General features: G+C 45.8%; 1 long non-coding RNA gene across 1 annotated transcript; it reads left to right on the top strand.

Annotated features, from left to right (window-relative positions):
* Positions 1-2,957: 2,957 nt before the first annotated feature.
* Positions 2,958-15,414, top strand: LOC309860545. Its single transcript, XR_014309439.1, has 3 exons — positions 2,958-3,431; positions 13,462-13,591; positions 14,931-15,414. It is a non-coding gene; the product is annotated as an uncharacterized lncRNA (long non-coding RNA).
* Positions 15,415-16,120: the final 706 nt, after the last annotated feature.

Genomic DNA, 16,120 nt, shown 5'->3' with positions numbered 1-16,120 from the left:
AAACTCTGTGTGTAACTTTTGCCTCCCTAAAAACATAACTATGAATGGCCTATTGTTGGCCAGACGACTTGCTTATCACATAAACATTTGGTTAGCACCTATTTTGTATGTTATACATGTTATCTACTGTATTCTTACAATAAAGTAACCTAGAGAAAAGAAAACATTGTTAGGAAAATCATAAGGAAGAGAAAATACATTTGCAGTTCTGTACTTTCTTTATTGAAAAAAAAATCCATATACAAGGGGACCTGTGTACTTCAAACCTGTGTAGTTCAAGGGTCAACTGTAATTGAGCCTCACCTCACCCATGATTTATATATATAAATATATATTTTTATATATTTTAATAATAATTATAATACTTATCCAACCCTTATTGAATTGCTTACTATATGCCAGACATCACTTTAAGTGTTTTTCGTGTTGAACAGGTTAAGATTAGATTCAACCATGACTAATAAAGCTCCCCCCAGATAGTTTACCCAAGACAGTTGTTTGTCACGTACAAGTACAGAAGTAGGTGACCAATGACTGGTATAGTGGCTTTGCTCATGAAGCCTTCAGAAACACTGGTTCCATCCAGCTCACACCTCCACTATCTTTAAGAGCGTGGGCCTCATTCTCATGTCCAGCATGGCAGCCAGAATGCCAGACATCACACCCACCATTCCAGGCAGCAGATTGGAAAAAGGGACAACAGAGGAAAAGGGATCAAAGAGTACATACCAGCTGGACTTTCCAGGTAGCAGACACATAATATCTGTTTATATCTCATTGGCCATAGTTACATGGCCATGTGCAGCTGCAAGGAAGGCTAGAAAGTATAGTCTTTATTCTGGAAGGACATGTGTCTAGGTAGAAATTGGGAGTCATGACCTTGGAAAAAGAGGAAAAAAGAGTATGATGAGTCAACAGTCTCTGTTTCAGATACATATTCTTACTGAATCCTCATGACAATCCTATGAGATGGAGAATGTTCTGCTCATGTTACAGAGAGGAAAACTGAGGCATAGAAAGGGTAACTGCCTTGGCCAAGGTCACATAGCTAGGGTGAACTCAGGTGACCTGAGCTCTTCACCCCCATGACTTCTGTGGGAGTGAGGCCGGCGTAGCTGACTTGTGTATTCCCTCAGCTAAGCTCCCTTCTGTGCCCTCCAGGTCTCTCCAGGGCCCAGGATCAGGCTCTGCTTGTTCCCTTTCTTCCCGATCTCCTCCTGGAAATCGTTCCCCCTGTAGGGGGGACAGCTCTGTCCTGGCTTCCAATGCCCAAGGGGCAGAGAAACAGTCTACACAGCTTCAGATTCCAACCAAGCAGTTCAACATAGTGATTACGAACTTGGGCTCTGGAGTCCAACCGAGTGAGGTTTGAATTCTGTGTGACCTTGCTCAAGTCACTTGACCTTTCTGATCCTTCTTCTATAAATGGGAAGTAGAGAGAACCAGCCACATAGGACCCTTACAAGGGACAAATGAGATCATGCATGAAAGTCTTCAGGCTTCATTTCATGCATGAAAGTCCTCAGGCAAACATTTCCACTGCTTGGCACCTAGCAGGTACCCGGTACAAAGAAGCTTCTGGGACTGTGCCAACATTATCAATGCTCCTACCTTTCAAACAGGAGTACTTAAGATACACCAGGGAGGGAGGACCTCACTGGAGGCCCTTTCCAAGGGTTTCACCCTCTGTCCTCCCCCAGGGATCTGCAGGGGCTGCTTGGGTACGTTCATCTATGGTTCTGACCCATGAGACATGGCTCTGACCAACCATTAGGAGCCACAGGATTGGACGCCCTTGATTTGGCATACAAACTGGCCACCTAGGGACTCTGGTTAGGGGCGGAAATGCTACTATTTAACAGATGTGAAATATCATTCTTGGACAGAACACAAAGCAGCAGTGCTATCTGCCAAAGGGAATGATTTTTATTGTTACACAGAACATTTCCTATCAGAGCCCATATAAAATCCAGAGAACAGTTGCATTTGCAGAACAAACAAATTACATACCTTTGATGACTGAGCAAGGGGCAGGGGAACACAGGCCACATTATTTTAAAATTTAGTCATGCTTTTACTGAATTTAAACGGAAACATAAATCAGGAAGGAGAGAGAAGAAAACACGTGTTCATGAACAGAATGCCTTCTCAGGAACAGAGCCCATTGTGATGCTCATTGTTTTACCCAGAGAGAACTGGGTTCTGTTTGCTGGGCTTCGGATGCAGCAAAGCCCATGACCATGGCAAAGGCAGGGCTTCCTGGAGTCTTCCTTTCGGAATCTCCAAGGCAGCCATGCTCCTGGGCTCCCAGATCTGCCCTCCCTTACCCCAGCTCCCTGCAGAGAAGCACAGCATGTGGTCAGCCAAGCTGTTTTTCTCTCTTCGTTCCTTGCAGTCCACTTTTTCTGCTCCCACCCTTACTGCCTCACGTCAGCGCTAGTGTTTAATTCCCTGACAGTTTCCAGTCTGTCTCCTGTACCTCTTTCTTTTTTTCCTTTTTTAAAGATTTTATTTATTTATTAGAGAGAGAGGGGGGGGGAGCGAGCTCACAAGACAGAGCACAAGCAGGGGCAGCAGCAGAGGGAGAGGGAAGAGCAGACTCCCTGCTGTGAGCAGGGAGCCCGATGCAGGTTCCATCCCAGGACCTTGGTTGGGATCATGACCTGAGCTGAATGCAGACGCTCAACGACTGAGCTGCCCGGGTGCCCCTCCTGTACCTCTCTTCTCCACCCCACCTCCCATCACCCGGCCACCAGTCTGAGAAGCTGACATTTTGTATATCTTCCCTCTCAGTATAAATTCTTTGTATAATTTTTGACTATTTTCAGAGGTGAAGAATTCTAACTCTCAAGACAGCCTGTTCCTTCTTTTTAGGTTTTAATTTTTTTTCCTACTAAATCCAAATCTGTGTTCTGAGTAATTTCTATTCAACTGAGAATTTATCAATCAAATCCCCCCTTTTTTTTCTTTTTTAATCAAAAAACCCCCTTTTTTGTTTTTCTCCTCACATGGAATATGAGACTTGTCTTTCTCCTCATGGTAGACTGTGAATTGCCTTCCCAGTATCTGTTTTCTCCTCCAAAAGTAATCATTTTAGCTGGGCATGGAGCTACCCAGTGAAAGACTACATTTCCCAGACTCCATTTCAGCTGGGTGTGGTCACATGACTCAGCACAGGCCAATGTGATATGAATGTAAGCAAGGTAAGCAACTTCCTGGTTACCTACTTAAAATACCTGAATGCTTTGTCTTGGTCTCTATCTCCCTTCCTTCTGGCTGGCAATGGTGAGGACTGGAGTAGTCACCTTGAACACCAAGGGGAAGCCTGTTGAGAGCAGAGCGGCTTGGCTTGGATCACCTGCCTACCTTGACTGCTGAGAGAGAAATGAACTACCACTGTGGTAAAGCCTCCACATTGTAGACTCTCTCTGGTATGGCAGCTTAGCCTGTACGTTAATATCCTCATCTCCACTTATGATAATCCTACTCATTCTGTAAGGCTTCAGCCAGGCAGAAATGTGCCTTTTTCCATCCTTTGACTCCCTAAGTCCTTTGACCTACCTCCATCCTACTTTGGACTACTTTGGTCTATATGAGTCCTACTTGCTCTTTGCAGCTCAGAGAAGGCAGGAGCCAAATCTTAATCATTGTTTTATATTACACAAAGCCTTACAGACTGCCTTGTACCTGATTTAGCTTATTGTTTCTTTTTGTTTTATTTTTTAAGATTTTATTTATTTAGTTGAGAGAGAGAGAGAATGAGTGGGGTGGGGATGGACAGAGGGAGAGAGAGAGAGAAGCAGACTCCTTCCTGTGCTGGGAGCCTGACATGGGGCTCAGTCCCAGGACCCTGAGATCATGACCTGAGCCGAAGGCTGGCCCTTAACCAACTGAGCCACCCAGGCACCCCCTGTTTGGTTCTTAATAAGTGAGTTGAATGTATAGATTATTCTAAATTGTCTACATACACAATGAATTATAATAAAAGAGCAGTTTGTCATATGTAGTTATGTAACCATATTCCAGAACTGCTGGATGAGAGGTCATTGTCAAGCCAGAGAATGAGGTTCCAAGCTACCAGTCTTTCTCCTGTTCAGCATTACTATTGGCAACTTCAGTGAAATGGTCAGTACACCCATGGCCCCTGTGGATAACATAATGGGAAACCAATAAACTAGATAAGAGAATCAAGAACCGAAAACATCTGTAGAGATAAGAACAACGCATGAAAATGTAACCTCCATCAATAAAGTTCTGAATATCAGTTCAAAAGTAGATAAAAGGAGAGAATGAAAGAAAACTCACTTAATTAAAGATTATATTTTTAAAAGGCTTCAGGATTTTATTTGACTGGATGAGTCAAGGCTATGATATGATGGCCAAAAAATGTTAGTGCAATTTTGGGCTGAATAAATTTACTCAACCGCTACCTACTCAGTGCCCCCTAAATGCTCAGTGTTGTGTGAGAGACAAGGATGAGCAAGGTGCAGGCCCTACTTTGAAGCTTACAAAGCCGAGGCACATATTCCCCTTATAGCACAAGGCAGACGGCCTTTGGTGCCGCAAGAGCAAAGAGATGGGAGCTTGGCCCAAGTGTGACCCAGAGTGAGTGGTTGAGTTTAGCCTGAGTGTGGGTTTGTGAAGAGCATGGAACAATAAGGTGTGTTGGGGGGAGCGGGGGTCCAGTACCAATCTGTAGGGGGTTCTTAGTGCCAGACTATGGAAATTGGGATTTATGTGAAGAGAGGGACAACTGAAGAATTCTTCAGGGGGAAAAAAAAATCAGTGTTTTAAGAAGATTTCTTTGGAAGCAGTCTGCTGAGCAGATCAGAGTGGGGAGACACAACAGTTTAGAACCGGAGGCATCTCTTTAGAGACTATCTTGTTCAATATCTTCACTTCATAAGAGGAGAAACTGGGGCCGAAGGTATAAATCATGTATCTAAAGCCGCAGAGCTATAGCAGAGACACAGCAAAACTGCAGTCTAGGGCTGGTGGCTCCTTAGTCCAGGGAGTGACAACAACAGTGATCAGAACTTGTATAGCTGTTGGGGATTAGGAAGGCATTTCTGGAGAGACTTGGGGCAAGGAAACCAGTGAAGGGACTAGGTCCACAGTCAAGTAAAAAATATTGAGTCGTGGGAGTAGAAAGAGGTTGAGCTGTGCCAGAAATTGCTTGGATGCTGGGAGTTGGGAGGGAAGAAGCAGAGCCAAAGACGGCTGAATTGGGGGGCCTGGGAGACCAGCAGGACAGCAGTGGGACTGATGGACACTGGAAGCACAATGATGAGGAATAGGCTACAGGAGTTCCACTTTGGGTCCCATTTTAATAAAAGAGGCACTGACAGCTGGACTGGTACTGGGAACGCACGTCATAGGAAGGAGTGATGGAGCTGCTTAGTCTGGAGAGACCTACATTGTCTGCAAAGAGTGGAGCTGAGATTGAGGGAGGGATGTGGTGGCTGGCTTCCCATACCCAGAGGCTTCTCCGGAAGTCTGTGAGATTGCCTCCTACTTAGCCTGATACCAGGGGAAGGCAGCCATGTAGGAAAAGGCATGGAGAGGGCGTGGACCAGATGTCTCTGCTCTGTGAAGCAACGCTGCGGAAGGAACAAAGGTTTTGGAGTCACATAGACCTGGGTTCTCGAGCTGTGTGACATTGGGTGAGTTGCTGGACTGCTTTGTGTCTCAGTTTCCCCATGTCCACACTAAAGAAGCCAGATTGGAAGACTCTGAAGCTCTGGTCAAGACACAAAATTTCTTAAAAAGAAAAGGCAGCTGATGTGCATAAAGTAAATGGGTGGAAATTTGGGGGTTGTCTGATTTGGATTCAGCTCCTGACACTGTACTAATATTGGCACTTGCTTGCGAGCAGCCAGCCTGCTTCTGTGGCACTGCATGATGGCGTGTAATGATGGGACGGAGCTGACATGTTCACAAAAAGCACTTTTCTCTGTGGGTAGGAGTGGGAAATAGTCCCATTTAGCTGATATCACTAATTTTTAAAGAAAACCATCTGAGCTACAGAGAACTGAAGAGGGATGTGGGAGCTATGAGTCAACCACTGAATTTCAACTGCCTTAATTTTACATTATAAGTGACACAGTTTTAAACTTTCTTAGATTTTATAAAACTTGTGATTTTTATTTAAAAGAGCTCATCCAGATACATGTCAATACGTGTTAAAAATACCGAACATTTACTCCCATCTTGAAGAATCCTTAAAACAATGATTGTGCTCTTAGCTATTTTCAATATAAGATCCATTTTCTGGCAGTCTTATAAACTGAGAAGTACTTTCTGTGCAAACTACCTTCTTCCAACAAAAAACCAGTTCTGGCTACCCTTACAGAATTTTAAAAATTCCCTTTCAAGTTATTTGGTAAGGGATAAAGTTGCCTAAAAGCATCCAGCATTTCCACTAGAAATGAAATATTCAGAAGGCTTCTGGATAAGCAATATTTATATATAGTTCTTTAAATCTTAAATATCTAATTCTTAAATAGCAGAAATGAGAGACTTGTCTCCCTTTACTGCAGTAGATTCAAAGTGACTTTACAAATTTTCAGGTAGAGAACTAAAATATAAGACCCAGAGATTACATAAGGAAGATCCCTGCTTTACCATTCTTACCTCAAGGCAAAACAAGACCCAGAGGCAGAACCGAATTTCAAAGCCTGACACAGAGGATTGTGGAAAATAATTCTATCAAATCAAAGTTGAGGGCAATCTCAGGACTGTGGCAGGGAGAAAAGAACATTGTTAAAAATAGACACTCATTCTCTTTTAACCACGGACAGTTCTTGAACATCTTACATTAGCAACCCAGATCGGACCCAGTTTTAATTCGTTCTCTGTCACTTAACCGTTCCTAGCTCGGTTTTTGCAGCACCGAAATGAGGGTGACAAGACATCTTCTTCACTGGCAGGATGAGCCTGTGGGCAGACCGGAGACGAGGCTCAGGAGGCGCTCTGTGAAGCTCACGGGGCTCCCCCATCACCAGCGGGGACCACTGCCTGCGGGGGACGCTAACACCTGGAAAGGACCAAGGACCAGTTGGCCAATAACACGCGCTGTCGGTTTCCAAACTGCAAGTGGCATTCAGCTTGAAATAGCATTATTAAGGGAGAGGAAAAAAAAAAAATCTGCTCTGCAGATCAAGACAGCGATATGCTGCCCTTTCCTGGCACAGAGCTCCTGCTTCAACTAATTAAAGTTCCACGCAGGTAGAAGAATGCGCGACCCGAGATCTGCCCTGTGGACCTAAAGGACAGAATTGTCTCCAGCATTTTTTTTTTTTTTTTTCCTTCTGGTAATAGAAAGCAGCATTCTCTTTGTTTAAAAAAGACAAGTGGGGGAGGGGACCGAACGGACGTAGGAGGGTTTGCTCAACCGCTCCAGAAAACTGTTCTCCGCAGCTGGAGGGATGAAAGGGAGGGGCGCTAAGGAAAGAGCGGGCCACGCGGAAAGGTACAAGTAACGCAACCAGGGACTGACTGAAAATGCTTGGGTGCCAGAGGAGGCATGGGATGACAAGGACGCAGAATGTGCGCTGGTGCGGGGGCACGTGGAAAACAGGTTTCTCCTTCTAATTAGCTCTGTGGCTGGGAGCACCTGCTTCCTCCAGTTTCTGCCCATTACTTCCAGCCCAGAATTTTGTCTGTGGTTCTTGAGTCATGATGACCTAAAGAGGTTTTGGGTCTGCTTGGATTGGGCGTCGGGTAGTGACTCTGTTCCCCTTCAAGGCCACCTCACAGACCCCAGAGCCCAGACCCGCAGAGAGGCAGCCCCCCCGGGATGAGGGGTAGAGGGGCGTTCCCTCCAGTCTGACTGATGCCCTCTAAAGGAAGGCCAGGGACAGCACAAGCCTTTTTGAGGGTGACTTAGATCCTTGAAGCCAGATGTCGTTCTTTGCATGAGATGATGATTCCTCCCTCCCTGAGCCTCCCACTCCCCCTTCTTAAATGCGATATTTTCCAGGAATATGCTGGAGAGACTTCTTGCTGTTCTCCAGTGTCTGTTCTCTTCCTCTCTTAATAGAATCTCAATTTTTGCTGGTTGCCCAAAATAAAGACATTTCCCAGCCTTCCTTGTGGCTGGTGTGTGTGTAAATGTGGGCTGCAGCTTCTGGGGAGGGTCTGCCCCTGTGCCCGGCCTCTCCTCCCTGGCCTAAGGTTGGTGGCTGCAAGGAGCCATCAGGACCATGCGGACGAGGGCCCACCTGCCGAGGATGATGGAGCAGTAAGACAAGAGGTGCTTGTGTCCGTGACACCCTTGAGTCGCCTCACTGATCCTAGGCAGCAGACCTTCAAACTATTAGGTAAAAGAAATAAGCTTCGATATTGTTTACGTTTTTGATACTGTAGGTCTCTGTTAGATCCAGCTCACCGGTAGTCCCACAAACCCGCTTTTGGACTCGACTTTGCCTTCTTACTCTGATGGGCACTCAGAAAATCCATTTACCTTTGTCTCCATCTGAGGGAAAGGCATTTTTGTGAAGGACCCAGGAGCTCTTTAATAAAGCTGGGCTCTTCAACAATATTCCAGAAAATTTTTGTGATTGGAAAATAGGGATACTTAGTAGAGATAAAAATGTTGTTGCTGCTGTTGTTGTTTTAACGGGAGATTCTTTGGAAAGCAAATATCTCCAGAATGCAGTCTTCAGCTAAGTCTGCAGGGTACGCTCAGAGCCTGTGTGGTCATTAGGAGGAGGTGAGCTTGTGCAGAGAACACGGAGGCACAGTGCACGACAGCAGGCTGGGCCCTGGGGATCTACAGTGCGATAAACACCGTCGGCTCTCGCTCAGACAGTTCTCTGTTATCTGCGCAAACACTGAGCACAAGTAAGTCACCAGAGCTGAAGCTGAAGGTGGGCTAAGAGCCCAATAAGCCAAAGTCTGTTACGTATTATTGCACAGCCTTACAGGGAGAGGGGGAGCTTTTCGAGGCATAATGTGGAGGAATGTGTGCTGGGCTATTCCAAGCGTGGCCAAGACACATAATAAATAGATTTTCCACAGGAACCTATATAGTGTTCTCTTTTAACCCTAGTTGTTTCATCCTAATTCTGAGGACACAATCTCTGATGAAGAGAAATACATATATATATATATATATATATATATATATTTTTTTTTTTTTTTCTTTCCGTTCCTTGGTTAGAGTATAACATCATTTTGGATAAAATTCTTTACATAAATTCTTTTTCATAATAAAAAGTTTCACAACTATAACTTTCAAAGAATCTTAGTACTAGACAGATGAGAGGTCCCTTTGGATGTGTTCAAGCAGCTGTAAACTCACATAAATCATGAATCTCGTCAGAGGTAGAGATGACCTCCACCTCCAGCACCCCTGATCTACCCAATGGTCTACTCTTCCTACTGATTCCTTTTTGAAGTCACACAAATTGTCTTTTTAACTAAGCATGCTATAATTTTTCCAGGAAACAGATTCAATCTTACTGGCTTGTATTGTCCATGAGTCACCTTTTGGACAATTGGGTTGACATTTCCTTGATTTCTGTCTTTTGGCACTCTCCTTCCTTATTCTCTGGAAGAATTTACGGCTGCTCAGTTATATCTGCTAATCTTTGCAGTGCCCTGAAAGCAAGTTTTTAGGGCCAAGAGACACAAATCTATTTTGTACAGCTACCTATATAGAGTGTCCTCTTTTAGCCAGATTGGTTTCATCCTTTCCAAGAGCTATCTTTGATGGAGAGGAAATAAAAAGGAGTTATTTGTTGATTTAAAGGTATCACGAAGAATGGAGCCTTTGATGAAGTGTTATACTTTTCTAATGTTTAAACATGGGTGGTTCTCCACCCTGGCCTTACATCAGAACCACTTAGAAAGATTAAGACAAAACAAAACAGGAAAAAAAAAAAAAAAAGGCCTGGGTCCTACCCCAGACATCCTGACTTAATTGGTCTGGGGTGGGGCCTAGGCATTTGTATTTTTCTAATGTGTTGAATTGAGAATCACTGCAAATCTACCCATTTGAAAAGTTATGACTTTTCTTTTTTTAAGGCTTTGTTCCATAGGAAATCGTGTCTGCTGTCCCATCGGTTAAGTCGTGGCACAGCTGTGGTGGACAAAAAGAAATATTCAGGCTGTAAGCCACCTATTCGTGGGGGCCTCGGGCAAGAAGAGGTGCGGATAGACAATGAAGCTCTGTGGTTCGGAAGCTCTGTTTTTGGATAGAAGCATCTGAGAACCGCGTTTGAAGTACAGATTCCGGGAGCTCCATCTACCCTGAGGGATTCTGAATCAGCTGGGGACAGAAGGCAGGTGGGGACGACCAGGAATCTGCGTTCGTCACCTGCAGGCCCAGCAATGCCGATGCTACCGCCTTAGCCAGTGGCCCTCGCTGTCTTGGAACAGGCGTGGAACACAGTTTAATATAGTCAGAGCAGAAATTTTCAGTGTTAGATGTGACCCTGAGAGGCCAGCGATGGCTTGGAGCTCAGCAGATCTAAAAGGAAAAGCCTGATCCCAGACTACAGAAACAGATACTGACAAGGCCACGTTTTCTGGAAGGTTCCCAACATTTCCAGGTTGTTTCTTTGCCAATCCCTCCATAGCGGTGTCCTGCAATGTCTTGGCAGCTTTTGTCTTTACATCATGCCCCTTTCTTTTTAAAAAATGTGTTTAAATTCAACTAACATGGAGTGTATTATTAGTTTCAGAGGTAGAGTTCAGTGATTCATCAGTCTTATATAATACCCAGTGCTCATCACATCATGTGCTTTCTTCGTGTCCACGGGAGGGGGTCCAGTCACCCCCTCCCGTCCAGCCAGCCCTAGAGTTTGTTTCCTATGATCAAGAGTCTCTTATGGTTTGACTCCCTTGCTGATTTCATCTTGTTTTACTTTTTCTTCTCTTCCCCTATATCCTGTTTTGTTTCTTAAATTCCTCATGAATTAGATCATATGATGTCTTTCTCTGACTGACTTATTTCACTTAGCATAATCCCCTCCAGTCTCACCCAGTCATTGCAAATGGCAAGATGTCATTCTTTTTGATGGCTGAGTAGTATTCCATCGTGTAGACATACATCTTCTTTAACCGTTCATCAGTCAGACATCTGGGCTCTTTCCATAGTTTACGCCCCTCCTTTCTTTACCTTTACCCTCCAAACACAATTTCTAAGTACTGACTAGTCCTAGTTGGAAAGCCTCAGCTTCCCTGGCTCCCATCTTCCTACAGATTCTAGTTCTTACCAGTGTCTCCCAGTCGGGAGAGAGCTCCATCGCTGGTCCAGAGTACCCCAGTGACTTCATTCTGTCATTCGGTCACATGTCAGTCATGTGACCATGTGACCCAGCTGCCTTTTGGAAGGCTCTCTCTTACACCATGGTGCCTTCTAGTTTCTGGTCATGAGATCCTACCCAGGGTCTCCTGAACTTTTTGCAGTGTGCACTTCATTCAAGCTAAGCCCCCCAGAGGCCAGAGCTGGACTCCATCCCGTCTAGGAGCCAAGTTGTCTGCTCACCCAGGCTCTTCCTGCTAACATCTGGGCATGGCTTTTTCTCTTGTTTTCCCACCACTCGCCCACTGTCAGCCTGAATACCTTTCAACATGGGACTCCGAACTCTGTAAAGAGATATTCTCTCCTTCTAGGAGAGAAGTATATCTAAATAGTCTACTGTCATTTTTCATTCATCATCTCAAGAAATGAAATTATCAACACGTCAAAAATTTACCAAAGCACTCTTCTAGCAGAGCATTCTAGTAAAGGCTCAGAGAACTGAGACACACTTCTGTTTCAACCACATCTTGCCTCTTTCTGGAATCAGGATTAGGAAACCATGGCCGACAGAAGCTAGTGGCCTGTGGTCTCCAAGTACTTACAACCCCCACAGGGAAATAAAATCACTTCTGATCGCTTCTAATTTTTGGATATATATACTCCTCTGACACCCCTTATCTTAGGGCTTCCATATTCCAGTCCTTAGCCCTGTTTCTGGAGTGCCTGGTAAATTCCAGAGGCTAACATCTCAAATTCTCTTTCCCTGATACAGTCTCCTAACTTGAAGCCCCATATATTATTCCTTATTTCCCATTTTTCCAGGAAAATTAAGGGATTCTCCAATTGTTCTACATCTGTGTCACACATTATTTTCTTACCAATACCATGAATATCAAGGTTTATGGTTTCACCTGAGCCATTCATTTTCTTGCTCTCAAACTGCAGCAGAGACTTCTTGGGGAAATTATCCAATCTCTGACAAGCACGTTTTCCCAGATCTTCTTAAGTGAACTTTGGCTCTTGCTACAAGTCCACTGTTCTGGCATGGCAGCTGTTCCCCAGGTCATCCGCTTGCCAGAGATGATCACGAGTTTGGGAAACCCTTGTGAAAGAAATGGCAAGAGAGGGTTTTTGGCTCACCACCTTTTGCACTGTGGGTAGCCGGCTACCTCGATCAGCAGTGTATGGCACAGCCGGGTCTCAGAGGACCTTGTTCCTTGTTCCAGGGTCTGTTTTAATGTTCCCAAGGCCCAAAGGCTGGACCTGGCCCTTCCTCTGGTTGCTGCTCTCATGTGCTGAGGAAGGAGAGTGCTTCTCCCTCTTGCTGTTACAGATCTTTATTGCAGTCCTCTAAGGCTGGCCTGGCTTAAGTCCCCACTCAGCACCCACAGAGGAGCTCGCTTCATCACATCAGAGCTAGGTCGGAGACATGGGACTGACACCACTCAGGACCCCCTCCAAGGACACCCACCTGCTCCCAGTCACCCCCGACTGTCCTGAGCCAGCAGGAGTCTGTGCCACCCTGGCCGTCTCTACCCCATGGCTAGGGCAGGTTCTGCCCTTCTTTTTGTTTGAGAATCTAATCTCAGCCAAGTGGGATGCAGACTATTAGTCCCAGTGTTCTTTTCATAACTTGTTCTGTTTTATTTAAGGATTTCATTTTTAAGTCATCTCTACAGCCAATATGGGGCTTGAACTCACAACCCCAAGAACAAGAGTCACATGCTCCACCAGCTGAGCCAGGCAGGAGCCCCCAACTTGTTCCATTTTAAAACAAACAAATATTTAAGATTCCCTGGAACTCCACATCCTCCTCCAGTGACTGGCTCATCTCTCAGTTCCCTTCACAAAATAACTCTTGAAATGGCCGCTCTATCCCTACTGTTTCTACCTTTCTTCTTTAGCCCATTTTTTGGCTTCCATTGGCACCACTAACTTGAAGGTGATCTTGGTAAGATCACCAGTGCACCCACATGCTGCCAAGACTTGGCTAGTGTCCTCTTACCGGCCCTCCTCTCTGAGACCCTTACCGGTGAGCACCCCCTCCCCAAAGCACCCTCCTCTGAGCTGCTTGACTCCCTCCTCTCCTGGCTCTTCTCTCCTTCCCAGACTCCTTTTCCTCAACTTCATCTGAATGTTAGGCTCCTTGAAGTTCCTCTCTTTTCTAAGTGATACCACCCCGGTCTTACAGTTTTAAATACCTTCTTCAGGTTGACAAACATTTGTTATCTCCAGCCTAACCTCCCCGCAAGAATCATTTCTGCACGTGGACACCTGTGCTCCAAGTACAATGTCCTTGACATTGGCAGTTGGCTGATGGGCATCCAAGCCTGTCCAGAGGTGAGGTCTTAACTTCCTGGCATGCTCATCCCCCCATTCGTCCCTCACCTGCTTCCCTATTAGATCGGTTTACCGCATCACTATCTGGCTGACGAAGCCAGAAACCTGACAGCTTTGATTCTTCCTTTTCTTTCATCCAAAGAGAAGTCATCAGAAAGCCCAGTCAGTTCTAACATAACTTTTAAAACAGTCCACTTTTCTACTGACACCACCCAGGTTCAAGTCTCCACTGCCATTCCCCAGGATTGCTGTTAAGTCTCCTAATTCATCTCCCAATTTGTCTCCCACTACCACGCTTGCTACCTTCCAGATGATTCTCCACACAGCAGGAAGGTGTGCACCTTACAAAATCTAAATCGGGTGGCATCCCTCCCCTGCTCAGAACATCTCCAATTCTTCCCACTGCATCTGAAAGAAAGTCCAAAAGCATCATCACAGCTGGCAAGGCCTTGCCTTCTCTGGCTCCTGCTCACCTCCAAACCTCACCCCTGCCACCCCACTCCGAATGCTCTCTACACTCCAGCATGTAGGCCCTTTTCATTCCTACAGCAGGCTAAGTTCTTGCCTGCCTCGGGGCCTCTCTACTTGCTATTTCCTCAGCAAGGCCCAAGTCATCTGGCCTCCAGAGGGGAATCTGATGGAACCCTCTCTGGAGAAGGACACCCCCATGGTACTTTCACAGTGCCCTACCCTGGTAAAAGAACCCTTCTACCAACCCCGCTTAGGGCTGCACCCCCAGTGACTGACCTAGGAAATCAGTACCAAATGATGGTCCAGAGGTGGGTCTGTGGGCCTACAGATTGCTAAGGACCTACCACCGTGTGCCACAGCTCCCCAAGAAGGTATGTGGTTTAGGATCTGTCCCCTCCACAAAGGGGTGCTGCACCCCTCCCCGAGACCGTGGGAACCTGGTGGACAGCCCCAGTTGTGGCCCCTCTGGATCCAGCAGTGTTCCTGCTGAGGCCAGCCTCCTCCTGCCCGGCCCTGCACCGGGCTCCTCTGCTGGGTGACTTCCGCTTGGGGACACTCCGTGGGCTGGGCAGCTTTCTCAGAACTGGGCTGCATTCTGCCACTTCTTCCCAGTTCTTCTGTTCTTAGCCTTCCTCTCACAGCTGTGAGCACTGCAAGGTGCTCTGGAGGCTTGCCAGGCCTATTCCCACCCTCCCTTTATCCTTCACAGTCCTGTCCCCTTATCTTCCTAGTCCGGGCTGGGCATCTGTTTCCCAGGGGCCCCTTTAGATCCTTGAAATATTGATACTACAAGGCATGGTCGAGAAAAACAAGCTCTTGTTTGATACTGTGTATAAAGCCACCTGCTCCCTTCCCATACCTCTTCCAGGCACGACCTTCAACTCAGAGAGACTGAAGTTCTGTGCCCGAGAAACTTCTGCTCTACCATCAGAGGCTCCAGATCACAAGATACATCCCAGACTTCATTTAACGTATTTGTTCCCACCGGAGCAAGCAGGCAAGGCAACCACTGGCAGACACAGCCAGTTCTGCACAACCCGGGCCCGTGCTCCCAAAAGGCAGGTTCAAGTTCTTACTTAGCCGTCTGGAAATCCCTCAGTAAGGTACTTCACCAGGTTCTGCCACTTGTTTGGGACTACTGACATTATCTTTGTCGCTCCTGGTGACTAGAAGGGTTCACGAATCTCATTCTCTTGAGAGGGAGAGCCACATTTGATTTTCTAACTTGCTTATGTGGCACCTTTTCACAAGGTGAAATCAGTCTCCAGTCCTGTTACGGTGTAAGCCCCATAAACACCAACTGTCTGCTTTATCCACTACTGTAGCCCATAAAGTCGTTCCGTAATTGAGCACATTGTCCTACAGTTGTTTTCACATTTTCTGGAACTCAGAATAATCAAGTGACTTTCCCCAAATCACATGGTCCTTTCCAACAACTCAGATACCAAATATTCAAGCAGCTTATCGGCCTGGGTCAGGAAATTAGGTTGCTTATTGTGTGTGATTAACACTTATTGAATATTCTAAGCACTTAATGCTTACATCACATTTAAGAGGTAATGAACTCTTATTATCATCTCTGCTTTAACCAATGACAGAATAGGTTTGGCTTGACCTGAAGTCACACAGGTCAAGGGCAGGGCTGAAACTCAAACACACATGAGTTCAGAGCTCATGTTCTAGATGCTCGCACGATACTGCTTCATCCCAAATTACAAGAAACAATCACTCCCTTCAAAACAATCAGAACTTAAAGGAATGATTGGTTAGATCTTTAGGAGACTAAGGAAAGGTCAATAAAACATCTGGTAGGAGCAGTAAATCACAGAGCAGAATGACACTGTGCCTTTCCTTAGAAGAAAAGTAAGTGAGTGTCAGCATTCACACAGTGGCTCAGTAAGATCAACATGGACAGTGACCCCGTCACTGACCGTACCCTGCAGACACTAATGTTAAATGACCCAAGGTACCCACATCAAGATCCAGTGATGAATGGACAGAACGGGGCAGTGTCTCTCAGGCTGCGAGAAAAGAGAATTTGAGTATATGAGAAAGAGA

Source organism: Mustela nivalis (genome assembly GCF_964662115.1).
Source record: "Mustela nivalis genome assembly, chromosome: 2".
Taxonomy (NCBI): domain Eukaryota; kingdom Metazoa; phylum Chordata; class Mammalia; order Carnivora; family Mustelidae; genus Mustela; species Mustela nivalis.
The sequence above is the reverse complement of the archived record's forward strand: the minus strand, read 5'-3'. Positions and strand labels throughout refer to the sequence as shown.